At 42.6% G+C, this 14044-nt stretch overlaps 1 long non-coding RNA gene across 3 annotated transcripts in view; it reads left to right on the forward strand.

Annotated features, from left to right (window-relative positions):
- The window catches only part of Gm38863, a 44865-nt gene extending 35497 nt beyond the window's left edge, over positions 1–9368 (forward strand). For all 3 annotated transcript variants that reach the window (XR_869274.2, XR_869276.2, XR_869277.2), the window contains 2 exons: positions 8347–8417; positions 8543–9368. This is a non-coding gene — a long non-coding RNA (predicted gene, 38863). The remainder of the gene's footprint in view (positions 1–8346; positions 8418–8542) is intronic.
- The last annotated feature ends 4676 nt before the right edge of the window (positions 9369–14044 follow it).

Here is a 14044-nt window from a genome sequence, read left to right on the forward strand (position 1 = left end):
CCAGCATTCCCAATGATATCACATTACAAATCCATAAATAGATGGACCCATTGATGAATGTGGAGTTTCTGTGGTTCAATCAACTCTCAGTAGCACCAGACGCTAGAGAGGGAAAGTTTTACAACAAGCCTTTCGGAGGGTGAGGAGGAAGGGGGGTCACCTGAAATCTAAAGTGGAACAGTTCCTAAAAGTTCATTGCTCTCCATTTCCCAAGAGAAATTCTTTCCTGATAATGAACCGTAGAATAAGATAATCCAGCACAGAAGATAAGAAGTTTGTCATCCTTCTAGGTACTCAAGAAGAACTAACTGTTCCCAAACGTGATGGAGTATTGCTTTTGATTTGGCAAATACGGTTTTCATCAATGGGCGCCCCTAAGTCTGACCTCCTCTACTCATGCTGCAATCCATTTCCTCCATGGGCTTTCAGAGCAACATGGTCTAGGAAAACTTTGCTTGCCAAGTGTAAGTATACTCAGACAACAAGGATGTTCTATACCCCTATAGTCTCATGAGGACATTATGAACACAGGCCAAAGAACATGCATTATGACTCCTGCAAGATTGAATATGGTCACTAGATAGCATAGATACACAGGAACATGTGAGGGGGGATGGGGAGAGGGAAAGGGGAGAGAGAGAGAGAGAGAGAGAGAGAGAGAGAGAGAGAGAGAGAAACCAGCACAGATGGGAAATGACTGATGTGAGCAAGCCTGGAGACATTAGGAACACCACAGACACACACTGGAGATGGTAGGAAACAAATTGCAGAGGAAAACCTGCACATTCCCTCTCTCTGGGTACCAGAGAGTTCCACAGCCTTGTTTGCCTTTCAACTCAAGCAAGTTCAAGGCAGAAAGTCCTTTCCATGCACTGGACACACGTTCATTTACATGAGGAGCTTTGAAGAGGCGTGTTTCAAAGCATTCCTACACACTGAAAGCACGGCTGCTGGGCATTAACTTGCTTATCTTATTCCAGTGCTGAAACAGCCCAGTCTTTGGAGTACAAATGAAGACACAGAGGCAGCATGTCCAAAGCCAGAGTTTGTGTGTGCTGGGAGCATGATGTGTGACTCATGTCCAGGTGTCTGGAGTCAAGCTTTATGTATGTTTTCTCTCAGACAAGGAAGAATGTCTGCCAATAGGATTACTTGAAAGTTCAGCGCTCTCTCGCTCTCTCTCTCTCTCCCCCTCCCTCTCCCTCTCTCCCCCTCCCTCTCCCTCTCTCTCTCTCTCCCTTTCTCCCTCTCTCCCTCTCCCCCTCCCTCTCCCTCTCTCCCTCTCTCCCTCTCCCCCTCCCTCTCCCTCTCTCTCTCTCTCCCTTTCTCCCTCTCCCTCTCCCTCTCCCTCTCTCCCCCTCCCTCTCCCTCTCCCTCTCCCTCTCCCTTTCTCCCTCTCTCCCTCTCCCCCTCCCTCTCCCTCTCTCCCCTCCCTCTCCCTCTCCCTCTCCCTCTCCCTCTCCCTCTCCCTCTCCCTCTCCCTCTCCCTCTCCCTCTCCCTCTCCCTCCCTCCCTCTCTCTCTCTCTCTCTCTCTCCCACACACACACATCTCTATTGTTGATTCTCCGCTATTCTTGTCTCTCTCTGCCTGCCTGTTCCCCTTCCTCTATATTCTTGTCTTAATTTGGATTTAAGTTTACCCGAAGGTATAATGTGAGCCTCATTAGAAGGTGGCCACCTTAGGACCTGTTACTACAGCTGGGAGACATAATAATGAGACCTTACTGTGCTCCAGTGTCTGCCAGTATGTACTATCCTCATTAGGAGAAGTGCACCGGAAAGTATCTGATGAGATGACCCGGGTTCCCAGTCCTTTGGAACCTTTCTTGGTAAGATTCTACACTTATCATACTTAGATATCTGCCAGCATAGTGTCTGTGTCCTAGCAAATGGGGCTCTGTAGGGAAGGGACTATGAGTACCCTCTTAAAAGCTGTCCACTTGGTCCAGTGCCCAGTGCCAGGCTTTAGATAAGGCCTACAAATGGGAAGGTAAACTGCAGGAAGGTTAAAGTAATGATGCTATAGCAATAACTTAAATGCCATCTGTGACAGTCAATAATGCCAATTTGACAGGATCTGGAATCAGAGGAGATCGACTTCTGGGCATGCCTATTAGGAAGCTTCTAGATTAGGTTAGAGTGTGGGGAGACCCAACCATATGAAAAGGGAACATGAGTGCGAAGCAGCATCCATTACTCTCTTCTTCCTGGCTGAGGATGCCTCAGGCTCCTGCCACGATACCTTCCACACCACGTGATCTTGCTGCATCCTCAAACTGTAAGCCAAAATAATGCCATCCTCCCTTTAAGCTGTTTCTCGGGTATCTTATCACACCAACTAGAAAAATAATGCACCATCCTCATGACGGTTACTTGTGGTTTGAAAGGAGATTCCTGTAAGGGCCACATTGAAACGTCATCAGTATTTCCACGGAAGGGACAGCCTACTTTGGAGTCAGGAGTGATGAGAAGAATTCATCTGTCCAGTATTTCTCAAGTGACATCTAGGCAGAGCTCTTGGCAGGAATACAGCCCCATTGCCACAATCAAGAGTGTCTAGTCTTGACCTCAAGAACAAGGACTGTGGGAAAGGTGAAAGGAACAGCAATCAGGGAGGGGCTTTCTGGGAATCTCCAGTTATTCCATCCCAAATGTGACCCGGGCAAAGAGCAGACACCAGCGCTTATAAAGTGAGGCTTTTAGGAGGCAATAAAAATATGAACCAAATGGTAATTCTGCTCAGTTTTTCTTTAATCTTAGACGTAAATGAGAGAGGGACATAGCGAAGGCCTGTCCTGTCTGTAGTGTGTGTACTACCTCTTGCCTGTTCACATTCCATTCCAGCGGTGAGGAAAAACAAAGGGGAATCCTGGAGACATTTGTCAATAGATTGTGTAGAAGATTTCCAAGCTATATGTGTTCCACCACCCCCTTTAGAGGTATTTGTTATAAATTAAACAGAATCAATGCACATGCACAATTCTGTCTTTGGGGAAAATGCCTGTAGCTAATTCTTTCCCAGAGTACTTATGGGATAAATGAGGCTCTGCCAAACGCTGCACTTGCCAAGCATCCTCTTGACATGCCAATCTTAACAGCCTGTGATTGGAGAAGCAACAGTGCTGGACACTGGGCCATTCCTGGTAGGAAGGAGGTAACCGCGGCCTGTGCTCACAGCCAACAGCGGCTGTTTGAATAGGCACTTCCTCTCTGAGGGGAGTTGGTTCGTAATTTTCCTTTTGCCGCTACTGGAAGTCCTTGAATGGCAATATCACAGCTTGTACCCATTCAGAACAGGAAAGTTTGAAATCTGCACACGATCTCAACACGAGCGGAAGACAAGTACAGTCCTGTATGTCAGCTTCTATATAAGAACCAGGAAAACATTTCTATGATGTAGCTCATGATGTAATCATTGTACTAGAGATTGGTCTTTAGCCAGGGAGCCTTTCCCTTGTTATTTTTGAGCTTCACTGACATTTTCAAGGCAAGGACCCCAAGGGAAAGCAAGACTTTAAGTCCCTGTAGAGACATGCTGTTTTAACTTCATTTAAACCCTAAGAAATGGCTTTGTAGAAAGTATGACAGCTTCCTGCAAGGAAGCCTGATGTAGGGGTGCAATCCTGACTGCTTGGGAGATCTTGGTCCCCTGTGAGGGACTGATCAATTTCACAGGAAGGCTCCTTTAGCAACTGAGAATAGACAGGCACAAATTCTGATAGGGTCTCAGATCATAGGCCCAAGTTCTCTTCAATTGATCCTCAGGACCAGTTCTGTTGTTGAATTTCCCTTAGCTTGGATTGTTCCTTCTGAACTTTTCATTAGCTTTTTTTTTTTTTTTAAATCTGTAAAAGTAAATGGCTAAAGGGGGAGTAGGGAGACAGCAGAATGTGAGCTCCTATTTTGTTTGTTATGATTAGGTCAAGTGCTCTCTAATTTCTGGATTCTTTCCCTCAGTCTAGGTGTTGGTTAAACAGATAAGGTTTGTAGGAATGTATTGAGCTGCAACTAATGTTTGCATGTCCCTAGGTAATCCAGTGGCAGTCTGGAGAAGCGTTCAGTGGCAACGGTCTCACTCTCACATAAACAAACGTTTTGAAGTATAAAGAGAATGAAAGCAATGACCAAAATAGAGCAGAGGATGGATATTGTAATGACAGAGAGCAAGATGAAAGAGTAGATCAGGAGGAAGAGAAAGAGCCTCAGAAATCTATATTTCACTGAGAAAGCAATTGTATGTATGTGTGTAATATTATGTCAATTAGTAAGAATGGATAATAATGATACTCATTAAGGGTAATAAGTAATTAAACTGATTAATTATTGTACAAAATGGGACACAGGAAGCTTTGTTCATTGTACCCAAGGGATCTACAAGCCTATAATATACCAGACATAAAGGTTCTCATATAGGTCAACCTGGGTACAGTGGGCAAATAAAGTATCATCCCTCCCACTACACCTCCCTACACACATACACCAACACACACAAACATACACCAACACACACACACACACATACACCAACACACATACACACACATACATCAACATACACACACATACACCAACACACACACATACACACACATACATCAATACACACACACATACACCAACACACACACACATACACCAACACACACATACACCAACATACACACATACACACTCCCACACACCTTCATACACACACATATATACCCACCCATACATACACACATACACTCACTCACGCATACATACACATGTACACACCCTCCCACACATACACACACACACACACACACACACACACACACACACACACACACGTCCTCCAAACTGCAGATTAGAAAACAAACTTTTATAAAAATCTATTTTTCTTTTTCACTAAGTAGTAAAGCTCATACCCGTAAGACATCACAGTTAATGATTCTTGAAAGCAAATCTGGAATTAAATTTGACAATTACAGACTAAATTAGACAATTACACTAAAACATTAGGGAAGTTGTGAAATGCTTTCTTTAAAGCTATAGGATTCAGTTCTCAGCAAAGGGAGCCAAACATTCCCTTATTAATTTAGTGTTTTGGAAAGGAGACAAATTGTTGGGTAGGTAAGACAAAAGACTGGAAATCTACAGGCATTTCAGTTTCCAGTCCAAGACAGCTGTTGGGTGATATCACCCAGTGTGCAAATAGCTGTGCATGGAGGGAATTAGCAGATGAAAAGGTAGAACACTTGATACGGGTGTGTAAACGTGCTTTCTCTGTCTCTTTGCATTCTCCTTATAGATCGGCACACCTAAAAGTAAAGTTACGTAGGATGGCATTTATAAATTGTAAAGACACAGGAAAGGGTTCAAGACAGCGAGGCTGGTAGGGGAAGATAAACATTTCAAGATTCAGATCGTGTTGATGCCCAAATTCAGTCAGTAAGGAAACAGCTAGAAGGGCTATTCAACTCTCAGCTTCCTTCCAAGGAATAAAGATCTGGCTATGGGCAAAGGAAATGCCAAGAAAATGCCAATTTGTGTCATACTAACATCTCTCTCAAGGCTGAGTCTGGACTTGGAGAATGTGAACCACTGGCTATGGGGAACAGTTGGCTCTGAGGCTTTGTGATTTGGGTTTTTAGAATAGCTGAGGGAAATCTGAGCAGAGAGCAACAGAGACGCCCACTCATTAGACAATGTACTAACATCAGAGAATCAGCTGCAGTGAGCGGCAGAGTCAACCTTTGCGTGGCTCCCAAGGTGAACTCAGAGAAATGGAACACCTAAAGACATGTTTGGAAATGATTTTGTTAGAGACAGACAGCAACTGCTAGGGGGAAGGAAGAAAGGAAATGCAAGAAGCACTTTAAAGTGAGATGCTGTAAGTGAGAAGTCCTGGTGTGTGTGTGTGTGGGGGGGGACGGACGGAGAGGTGGGGGGGCACGAATGAAGGAGGGATGTTCTGTAACATAGTAGCTGTCCTCTTTCAGACCAAATAACCGTCAGAGGCTACCTTCCTCCCAGGTGGCAGGGCAGCGTGGTTTAGGATAACCACTAATGTCTCCTACAGCCTTCATATGCTCCTTTCTGCATTTATAATTTTCATAGAGGCAGCTTCCTCCAAAGTAAGTAATGAGTGTAAGACGATGCTCTTTGGGGAGTTGTAAAGACAGTCTAAGAACAAGTCATCTCAGAGTAACAAACTTCCCAGCCAGAGATCATTTCCATTGCATAATGGACGTAGCCTGGAGCTTTCTCTCTTTTTCTCCCCCACATCTACCCAGTTGTGTCATTCTTTTACTTACCTCATCGGGGAAATCATTGTTTAAAAACTGAATATAAATGATGAAATATTCCTTGATTTTATCTCTTGCAGAAAAATATCTTTCGTCCTTCACTTCCCGTCATAGAAGAGTTTGGCCCAAATGGGCGATGAATTGCTCTGAGTCTTCTGACAGTCCCAGAGGGAGGACTGAGAGTAAAAATAACTAGCTGATTACCAATAGGGAGCAAATTGGCCACTTGAGACCTCAGTGGCTGGAATGACAAATGAGAAGAAAGGAAAATCCTCATCAGGGGACCAGACTTTCTGATTAGTCCAAAGCCTTACATTTACGACTGCTTCCCTGGCCTATCTCTCTCCCTGCTGTGGGATGATTTACATCTGATTGGACATCATTTTGTATTGGGGCAGTCATTTCTAAAAGGGTGTGTGAAAGACTTTGAAGTACTTAATTACAACCAGGAGGCATTTAGGGCTGAGCAGCTAGATGGAAGATACTCTGTGTCTTAGGCTCCTGGAATGTGCATTTACACAAAGAGCCTGGTTGGTTTGGTCTGAGTACTACACTCCTATCTCTCTGAAAGGCACTTGTCTAATGTTTTCTCTACAGTGGAAGAAAAGGCAGACTCCATGTTTTCAGCACGTGTGGGGGCTTACTGTTAATAGTCAATTACTAAAACATCCAATAATTTGGGCTCTTTTGAAGAATGGTATTTTCTTTTCTTTTTCTCTTTCTCTCTTTTTTTTTTGTTCTGTTTAACCAGTCTTCATTTAAACTGGCTCACCCAGAGGTGGGACAGAGTCAATAACACACCAGGAACCTGTTTGGAAGTACTAAGTGGTGGTTGCATGAAAAGGGAAGGAGGATCAACCACTAACACCTACATGGACAGAGCCCCACCAACTTTAAGAATCAGGAAGAAACTGGGTGTGGTGGCACACGCCTTTAATCCCAGCACTCAGGAGGCAGAGGCAGAGGCAGGCGGATTTCTGAGTTCGAGGCCAGCCTGTTCTACAAAGTGAGTTCCAGGACAGCCAGGGCTATACAGAGAAACCCTGTCTTGAAAAACCAAAAAAAAAAAAAAAAAAAAAAAAAAAGAATCAGGAAGGAAGAAAAGTGGATGGGGAGTTTAATGTAAGCAATCAAAAGAGAATCCAGGGAGAAGCGATCTCTGCTTCGAAAAATGGATAAAACTATGGTAATTTCTGAAGGGAAACCACTTGATTGAGCAACGGTACTAAGAGTTTTTAGTTTTATAGTGGGGGGAGGGGCACACTGGTGCACAGGATGCTATATATGTGCAGAGGGTGGAGTAGGCTATTACTCCCTATCTTACTACTTCAAGACAGGGTCTCTCATCAAACCCGGAGCTAGGCTGATGGCTACCAAACCCCAGAGATCCTCTTGTCGTGGCTTCCCCCAGGCCTGGGGTTGCACTCATAGGTAGCTATATCCTAACTTTTATGTGAAGTCCAGAGATTTGGCCTCAGGTTCTCATTTTCATAAAAAGAATCGTTATTACCCATTGGTCCATCTTACCCTCCCAATAGAACTGACATAAAGACAATAAATAGTGTGGAGTAGAAATATCTGTCTTGAGGAAAGCCATGCGGAGATCACAACGGTCAAGATGAAAATGGATTTAAATGTTGTGTGTATACATGAGCTTTCAGTACTGAGAAGGGAAATGGGCTTGATCATAAAAATGCCAGAGAAATATTGTGTATTCTGGGTATGGCTAGGACCACTTGAAAGCTAGCCACTTCACAGAAGGCACCAGCAAAACAATATTTCGTGAGACTTTCCCAATGGTAAAACCAATGGGGAAGATTTCTTCTGGGTGAGGAAAGATGAACCAACCACAGCAGAACCTGAATGTGATTTCTTCAGGTAGCTGTGGGACACCTACCACTTCTTGTAAAAGGCAGCAGTGAAGAATTTGAAGATCAACCAAGATCAGAGTTACAGGAATATGGGCAGGCAACTTCATGGTCTTGGGTCTGTTCCCACTCACCTGAACAGGCAAAAGTAGGTTTATGGACAGGAATACTTAATGGAAGTCTTTTATTTTTGTGTATTTTTCAGGGACGAGAAACTACAGCATTACTTCTGCAGATTCACAAAGGAGTCCACGTTCCAAGATGAGAGAAATACCAGTGAGTCATGTTCCTTTCCGTTTAGAAGAGATAATATTGAGATTCCAAGGATGCTTTTCAAACCAGGAATGATGACCGGAATATTTGATGCTATTGAGCTATTTACTAATGTTGCTGCCTTACAGGAAGCCGATGGCTATTCTACTTGACTGAATGAAAAGAAAAGGAAGGCACTTCCTGTCAATCCTGCTTTGGATTCCTAGACAGTTTAAGAAGCACCATTGATCTGATCATTGGCACTGAGGAGGAAATGCCCATCCGCAGAAGACATGCAGGGCTCAACCCAGCTTGACATGGGCAGTGAGTGGTTTCTGATGTAACCCTTTCTGTAAACTACCCCCTCACACACATGTAAACCCCTGCTTCCTCCTTTAAGTAGCCACATTGGTGGTGCCTCTGTTGTAAGGTTACAGGGGAGAATGACTAGACAGTAGTGAGGAAAGCATTTGGGAAGGTGATTCGTTTCTGTTTTTCTGGTACTCTCCCAAAACAGGAGATACTCTTGTTGCATAGATGCAGTCAGTGGTTTCTTGCAGTCAGTGGTTTCTTGGATTTGGGGAGTTAAAAGTCATGTGACACAGGCCTATTGACACATCGATGTGAGGAGTTTAAGGTAATGCTGCTGTGATTGAGAAGAATCGCCCCAGTAAAGCTTTAGCATGAAGCCAAGCAGCTTATAATGACACAGGATTCTCAATGAATGAAGTTTTAAGGGATAAAATCTTTACAATGAAATAAAAACAATCTTAAGAAAACGATTAGGCTCTAGTAAAAATAAGCTGTGTTTTAAGAGTGGTTTCTATATTCAGCGTTATTATCCTTCACTTATACTCAGATAAATATGTTATGCTCAAGCTGGCTCATAGTCTTCAGAAATAAGAATGGACATTATACTTTGATGTAATATCAACATGTTGCATATACAAAGTAAACACTTTTGGTGATAAAAAATATTGACTATAAATGTCAACAAACTTATTTTGTCTTTCAGTTTAAAAAAAATTAATTGTATTTTGTGTACATGGGTATTTGCCTCAATGTGTGTGTGTGTGAGAGGGTGTCAGAAGACCTGGCGTTATAGACAGTTGTGAGTTGCCATTGGGGACTGTGAGTTGAAACCAGGTCTTCTGGAAGAGCAACCAAGTGTCCTTAGCCACTGAGCCATCTATCGAGCTCAAATTTTCTCTTTCTTAATAGCACCATCTATGTTTAATTAAAAAACTAAAGATGTTTTTGAACTATGTAAAGATATGATGAATTATAACAGTGAGAGTTTAGAGTTTCCCCTTCCCTCTAGTCTCCCTCCACCTTTATAATTGCTTCTGAGAAGTCATAATGCTCCTTGCTTTCCATATCATAAACACCAAACTCATAGAGGATAACAGGGATGGGGAATGCTTAGTTGGCAAAGTATTTGTAGCATAAGCATGAGGCCCTGAGTTCGATTCCCAGAACCTACCTAAAAAATGTCAAGAATGGTGGTGGCATGTATTTGTAATCCCAGTGTTGAATTGGGACAGACAGCTGGCTCTTAGGGCTTTGCTGGCCATCCAGTCTCATTTATTAGGTGCATCAATGGTCCAAGAGTCATGTCTCAAATCAAGGTGGTTGGGTTCTGAAGAGTTATACCTGTGGATGATCTCTGGCTTCCACACATGTACAGGTAGCTATACATTCATGTGCACCCACATAAACATACATGTGTGGGAGCATAGACTCACTCAGTGTGCTTTAATAGTCTAATTTAGTTCATTTAACGTCCTACAAAGAGCATTGTTGATAGTGACTCAGTCCTTTTCATGAGCACCAAACTATATGAACGCTCTCTATATCAAATCAGCAGAATAGCAGGGCATATCATCTATAATCTTTCTTCTATTGACAGTTAAAAAAAAGAATAGCCAACAATCCTCAGGGTTACCTTCAGCTGAACATCAGAATTCTTACTGTGCCCTAATACTAAGAACTGAAAATGAAAATGAGACATGTGACATGAAACTCGAGGTCAGTTCAACAGCATAACATGTTGGAGTTTACATATAACAAAATGTGTAGCTCACCCTCCCATACTTGCATGACTGTGCATAAATCTCCTTACACTGTCCCATGTTCCATTCACTCTTCATTTGCAAATTGCATGAGACACTCTACGCTAACCCATGGCAGGCTTTCCAAGCTGTCTAATCTTTTTTCTTATCATTGCTTATGTTCCAAGAAGATCTGGCTCTGGTTGTATTTACTGAGATAATGATTTACTATTCTAAACAATTACTTTTTACCATTACTAGAGACAATTCTGTATATAAGAGCCTTTTTATTCCCTCCTCCTCCTCTTCCTCCTCCTTAAATAAAGGAATTTGCCTCTACTGTGGTAGACTAGCACTGGGGTCAGATTCTTACTGCAGATAATGCCCGTGAGGAAGCACGGAAACCATTATGAAGGATATAAACCATAAACTCAGCTTATCTCTATTGAATTCTCATGGACCTCTGAGAATGAAAGGATCTGTTTGTTAATGGCTTTTCCAAATAAAAGCCACCCAAGGGCACTGATGTCATGCATCAACAGCAGCACTTGGAATGTCCAGGCAGTCAGGAATCATTGGCATTTCCATAGCAAGAGAGTGCCTGTGCATTTGCTTTCCCACAAACATTAGTGGGGCCTAACATCTGAAGTTACTATTAGGTTTAGAGTGGGTCTTCTTTAGCATCTAACACACAATGTACTAGAGGCTTTGTACTCTCCCTAATTGCTTCTCTCTACCTATGGAGCAAGTTCTTACTGAAGGGGCATTACTTTTAAAAAGTCTTTAGGATCTCCTTGGGGCTTTAAGTCCCTGATAGACTGGATGTGGTCTTCAATACAATGTATAAACTCCTGAAAGTAGGGTGCTTTTCTCATTCATTCCTTAGAAGTTACATCTCCCCTAAGAGTGTGACTTCTCTTTGAAAGATAAGGAAATTAAAATCCAGGAAAGCTAGCCAGTCATCCACAAAGGAATAGATAAATGAAGAACATCTGGAATTCTTCCACTGATTCAGAATCTTAATGTTCCACCAGGGTCTCAGGCAGCTTGTGCCTCTACAGTCTCAAGGTCTCGAAAATAGTGGTATGTACTGTGATAGCTATTCTTGTTTGTCAACTTGACTACAACTGGAATTAACTCAGACTTCCAAGTGGGGAACACCTGTTTTTGAAGTGGGAAGATCCACTTCTAATCTTGATCTTTGAGGTGGGAAGAATTACCTTTAATCCAGATCTTTCGAGGTGGGAAGATCCACCTCTAACCACATGGAAGAAAGAAGCTTTTGCGCTTTGCCTGCTTGCTCTTGCCTCAGTAGCAAGTTCATTCCTTCATAGGCATTAGAGTCTGCTTCTTCAGGATTCCAGCATACACGGAAGAGCAGCTGAAGCATTCAGCCTCGTGCACTGAGAGCAACTCCTGGATTCTTAGACCATTCCTTCAAGGCAGCCCTTGTTGGACTCGCTGGAGCACAGCCTGGAAGCTGGTCTAAGAAATCCCATTTCTATACATAGTGAGATTCATTCAGTAAGTTGTTATTCTTAGAGAACCTTGATCAATACAAAGACCTATAAGCATGATGGGAAATAGGAGGAGAGGTAGGAACAGGGGACAGAGGGGAGTGGAGAGTTGGTGGGGGGGAGGTGGAGGGGAAGACTAGACAGAAAGAGGCAGAGAAAGAAAGAAGAAGGGTTTAGATTCACCTCTGCTCTATTATTCCTCTGGCTTGGGAAGTCACTGTTACTGTCTATCATTTCGTCATTTGTCCAACACAGCACGGTCAGTAAGGAGCAGATGGTTCACTGCCTGCACTCTTGTGTCTTGGTCTAAAGGGTTCTAATGTGTGCATTTTCTACCATGGCCTCGAAAAATGCTCTAGTATGGTTTGGTTTTGCTTTTTTTTTTTTTTTTTTTCTTCCAAAAACCTTTCTTTCCTCTCTGTCCTACGTAACATGAGAATTTCCAGAGTCTCACCCCACACTTTCTGCTCCTTGATACCCCAGTCTTCTTCCTGGGTGGTCTTCCCCTTCTCCTGCTCCTATTTCAAAGTCCCTTTTGTCTGATATTAATGCAGCCTCTTAGGGTTGCTGTTTGCGTGGCTCCTCTTTTCCCTTCTTCCTGCTTTCAGCCTACAAGAATCTTTGTCTCTAAAGTGTGTTTTCTTTATGCAGCATATAGTTGGGTCTTGTTTCATGTTTTAATACAGTCTGATAATTCCTGCCATTTGACTAGATCAGGTAATTATTCATAATTAAGGTTCAATTTACTTCTGCCTCTTTGCTTTTGACTTTCCATGCCTCAAATGTTGTTCATGGATTTTTATCCTTCTTTTGCTGCCTCCCTTTATAAGAACTAGATATTTTATAGTATAGCATTTTCATTTCTTTGATTTTAAAAGTATATTTTTATGACTTCTTTGAGTATGTTATACATAAATACAATATTTTTAAAATCATATTTACTCCTACTTCTTCCTCTAACTCTTCCTGAATCTATTCTCACTCTCCATCCCCTCACAACTTTAAGTCTTTCTTTTTTAAAATACCAGAGAGTCCAGTTTATACTGTGTAGAGTCCTGCATTAATGCATGGTTGATATAGTTGGGGCCACACCCTTATAGAATATGGACTCCTCCTTCCCCAGAAGCCACCAACTGTCAATAGCTGCTCATGGAGGGGTGGGAACTTATGACACCCTTCCTCTCATGCTGGAATGTTGACTGGCTTGATCTTGTGCTGGTCTTGTGCAGACAACCACAGCTTCTGAGAGATTGTGAGTGCACTGGTCTTGTCATATCCAGAAGACATTGCTTCCCTCCAGTCCTCCCCAACCTCTTGCCCTTACAATCCATCTGCTCCCTCTTTCAAAATGCTCCCGAGCTTTGGAGGAATGGGTGTGATACGGTGTCCCACGTAATGACTGAACATGCCACGGATTCTTGTTCTCTGCACTTTTACTGATTGTGAGTTTCTGTATTAATTGATATTTAGTGCATAAAGAAACTCCTCCTATGGAATGTAGTAGCTGCACTAATCTAGGGGTATAGAAATATCAGTTCACTACAGAGTCCATCTAGAAAAATATTAAGTTCACCCATGGAGCTTGTGAGATCCTCAAACATAGGTTCTGGTCAGATGTGTAATATCAGACATGAATTTCCTCTTTTAAGGAAGTCCTTAAATCCAATCAGAAAGCAGCTGGTTGATGCCATGATATTTGTGTCACTATTGTACCCATCAACATAGCTTGTCACACTGCTGTTACTATAGTAGTTTACAGTTGAGTAAGACTATTGTCCCAGCAGCCTGCAGTGCATAGCTCCTTCCAGGAGAGATCTCCACAGCAGAGAGAAAGCTTCCTGGTTAATACCAACTTCATTTCTTCATGTCCTGTGACCAAATAACATTGTTTCTTCAGCAATAGGGTCTTAATATCAAGTTCCAGTAGGCAACAAAGAGGAATGCCAATGACCTATTATGTTTGGGGATTTCCCCCAAGACACCCCTGACATCACCTGGCACTCTCTCCATATTTTGTAATCTTAAACCTTTATATATTGCCATTTATATGTTACAAACCTCATATGAATTCTAGTTATTACTT

Source organism: Mus musculus, chromosome 6 (genome assembly GCF_000001635.26).
Source record: "Mus musculus strain C57BL/6J chromosome 6, GRCm38.p6 C57BL/6J".
Lineage (NCBI taxonomy): Eukaryota > Metazoa > Chordata > Mammalia > Rodentia > Muridae > Mus > Mus musculus.